Source organism: Papilio polytes, unplaced genomic scaffold (genome assembly GCF_000836215.1).
Source record: "Papilio polytes unplaced genomic scaffold, Ppol_1.0 DF823934.1, whole genome shotgun sequence".
Lineage (NCBI taxonomy): Eukaryota > Metazoa > Arthropoda > Insecta > Lepidoptera > Papilionidae > Papilio > Papilio polytes.
In genome coordinates, this window is record NW_013525270.1 from 1,401,454 (window position 1) to 1,405,441 (window position 3,988).

Here is a 3,988-nt window from a genome sequence, read left to right on the forward strand (position 1 = left end):
CGGTCGCCGGACGCCAAGGTACCTAGCCTATACGAGTCAGACGAGCTATACACGCATGAAAACTTATAGATGCACTGTCGTTTCTTATTGCACGTTTTATCGTAAGACTTGGCAGGCCACTTTTCATGGCTAGATTATGCGAACCTTAAAAGTTGCGAATAATTGAATTTGTGAGACCATAAGGCTGTCCTTTTCTATTTGCTTGCTTAAGCTTAATATAATACAAGTATGGTTTGACTTTTATTTACTTTCATATTTATAAGTATGAGAATCTTAAAATTATATAAGTTGTGGTAGAGAGAACGGAATTGTATTTTAATTACATTTTACACGAAAAGTTTAAAAACGCCACTAACTTCAGTTAAATAAAGTTGCTCTCGCTACTTAAGAGGAGATATATTCAAATTTTGATCGGAAAAACTGAGATTCAATTTAAACTTTCACGAGACGAAGTTACAAAGTCATATTACGTTTTATAGTAGTTAGCGTAAAATCTTCATATCGCGTGTGTTACATGGGGCGCGCGTGCGCCCACCTCCTATAGCAATTAGTTGCCTTCGAAGTTTTATACATTTAGGAGTACACGCGTGACTTATAATCAACCTCGCTGTAAAAGAACGCGAAAGGACAATAAAAGGGTGCGTACCCTTTCTAGTAAACCCTAAATCATAATCAAGAAAATAAATGGCTTGTCTTAAGCACTCCTGCCCACAAATCACAGCCGACCAATTAAATCTGAATGTTAAAACGTAAAAAGCTATCGGTTATTATGTTGTTCTTGGCGTCTATAATCGCCGAGAACAATATTGATTAATGTACCATATTACAGCTCCGTAATTAAGCTATATGTCGTCGTATACCTGGCGATTAAACTATTTTTTCTTAATTGCATAAATATTGATGCAAAAATTGTTTACTGCATTTTTTTCAATCAGAGCATTCTCCACATAACTATACGCTTAGTGAATAATGCATTAGGTTTTGTACCTGGGCTGGTTGTTTTCACTATTTCTTGTTAGTGGTGCATTTTTTTGTGTGGTAAATATCAAAAGGGTCCGACGTGACTCGGTCGTCGGTCGCGTCGTTGCCCGACAATGGCTAATCAAACGGCCGTATCTCATTCCGCGGGACCTTGCGGCCAGAGTTACGTTATTTCGATTACATTTGCGTGCTCGTGAGCGCACTTTTTTTTCTTCGATGTTTTCTCGGCGCGCCGCATTCACAGAGGTCATACCTTGATCCTTGAGTCTTTGTTACGACCGCGGAATATGAAGGCAAGTCGGAGTCTACTATTCTTGAATAAATGGTTTTCTTTTATGGAATATTGAAATATCTGCAGGCTATTCGTTGCAGTACATCAATTTAAAAGACTGATTGAGGGCGTAAATCTTGTTTGCATTTTGTGCTAGTGAGTTATCGTTCGTTACTTTATTCATGAAGCCAATTTGTTTAGAACTTGTTAACAGGATTATTTTCAACAAACGCGGATGTTATTAAAAAGGATGTACAGATAGCTATCTTAAATACCAATACAAGATTGTAAATGTCCACAAACTTGTTCTATATTTTGTGTTTTATATAAACTTATTTGTAAATAAAGAGGAACAAACAACTCAGTAACCAAACCCCGTCTGCAGGTTTCTCTGACATATGGCGAGGCTGGCGTGCTCAGTGTTGGGTTGGAGTACTCAGTAGTGGAGGCGGCGGAAGAACCTTTAGGTCAACGGCGACCCACAAGCCCTCCAAGAGGGTTACACCTTGGCGACAGTTGGCAACTGGCCGTAAAACCAATAGCCAATTCTTTATTCCTTGTCCAAGACTTAGGATAAGAAAGGCCGACCCCAAATAACTTGGAAAAGGCGAAGATAGAAGAAGAATAAACTTATTTGTAACACTAAATGTTATTTTTATTAAAATACATTTCCAGGTACTTTGGGTTTCCACAGAGATTCTATCACTTGTATACATTGAGTACAATTCTTTAAAGACTGTATATTGTCCTTTTCAATTGACATTCCTAGCATGTGTGGGTGTCCATAGGGGACATCCTATTGGAAAATATATAAACTATATTAAAACTATACTAAAGAATGTTAAGGACGGTGTTATTCGATAATACTTGCAAAGGTGTTTACATTCATTAATGGATAGAGGGGAAGTAAGTATAATGTTATGATCAATTATGATGTCACCATTTCTAAGTGCGTATTGTATCTATTTAACAAACATTATTAAACCCTTTTAGTCATCTCTTAACATTTTAAAACATAGTTCGATTGTACTTTGTTTTTACGAGTACATTGAATTAAAGAGGTCGTAATTCAATTTTACTTTTTTTAAATGTTAACAAACAAGTGAGCTTGTCTAACCTCGATCAATGAGAGTTCTCTTTTTAAATGTGTTCACGTTTAACAGACGCTCTGTAGCACTTCACACCTAAGAATTCAATTAATCTCAGCATGCACCCGCTCCGCTGTCCGCGATCGTGACTCGTAATTACTTTTTACAACAAAAAGACCAACAAACCCTTCCACGTCCAATCGTAAATAATAAAAAGAATTCTCTTAAAGTAACAAATGCTGCTAACAATAGATATAGCGAGGTGTAGGAATTTAAACTTCAAACGTAGCATAACCTATAACCAGGCTTATAAGCTTTAGAAGAGTATGTAAGGGACATTTGAACGATTTTCTCTATTAAACAACCTCAAAATTACAAAAAATTAAAATTTACATTTTTACATAATGCAAAAGTTTAGATGGATAAATGGATGAATATTTTTTAGATATTGTGACTTAAACTGCTAAACGGCTCTCGATGAAATTTGACATAGATGTAGAAGATAGTCTGGAAGAATAAAAAGGCCGCTTTCTGTTTTTTTAATTCCACACGGAAAAAGTCACGGGCATAAGCTAGTATAAAATAATTGAAGAAGTTAAGCTTGATTTTGAAGTCAATTGAATAATTTAGGGTTCAAAATCTCAAACTTCCTTCTCCAAATGCATTGAAACCAGTTTTGAATAATGAATAATCTTCATGTCATGATGTGTGAAACATGTTATGGTAGGTGTGTTTGTTTGATGATGTTTTTATTCTATTAACACTTATGCCCGTACTCAATCATACGGCGCCTCAAAACTACTCGATGTCATCGGCAGACAGCTTGTTGCTCGGGTGCCGTGACGATGACTTGGTAAATGTGATGATGATAATGTGATGTATGCATTTAAATGATATCATTGACAATATAATAAATCTTTCTCGCTTGTTGGAAAACAAAAGAAGGAACTATGTTATTCTGATACAAACAATATCTAATCTATAGTCAAACAAGAATGTCTAGCCCGATGAGAGGCGCATGTATGGGTTTTGACAATAAAGATTTGAAACCCACATGGACATAGAAAAAAGCGAGGGCGCTAGTGAACTATTATGATTTAGTTACACTAAGGCTATCAGGTCAAATAGTCAGTTTATACTCATAATTAATACAGAACATGCAGCATTAATAGAAATCTTTAAGACCAACTTTTTCAAGATTGATCAAGAGGTTTTCAAATTTGCCTGCGTGTTTTTGATTGGGATAAGGAATTCTAACACAAATTACCATAGATTTCAGAACATAACTTCTGGCTTGATACTTTTTATTTGTTAAGTTTTATCCTACTAAATATATGTAAGGTCTCAAATAGACGAGGTCGATCAAACAACTGGAACAGGATAAATTTCGTAATGTACATTTACACACGTTTGCAAGCCTCTCGGAAGTCCGATACGCCGCTCAACTGTTAGATTTACTATGCTTTTCAATATCGTTCTCAGACACGTTGCTCTCCTCACGACTCCTTCAACACGGATCTCGTAATGTAATTGTAGACTTTGAATTCCTTCAAAGTGATTTTAAAACAACAATTCAACAAGTTATTCTACGATCTGTCTCAAGAACATAACAGACAGATTATATAAAAGTGCATAAGTACAAAACAAT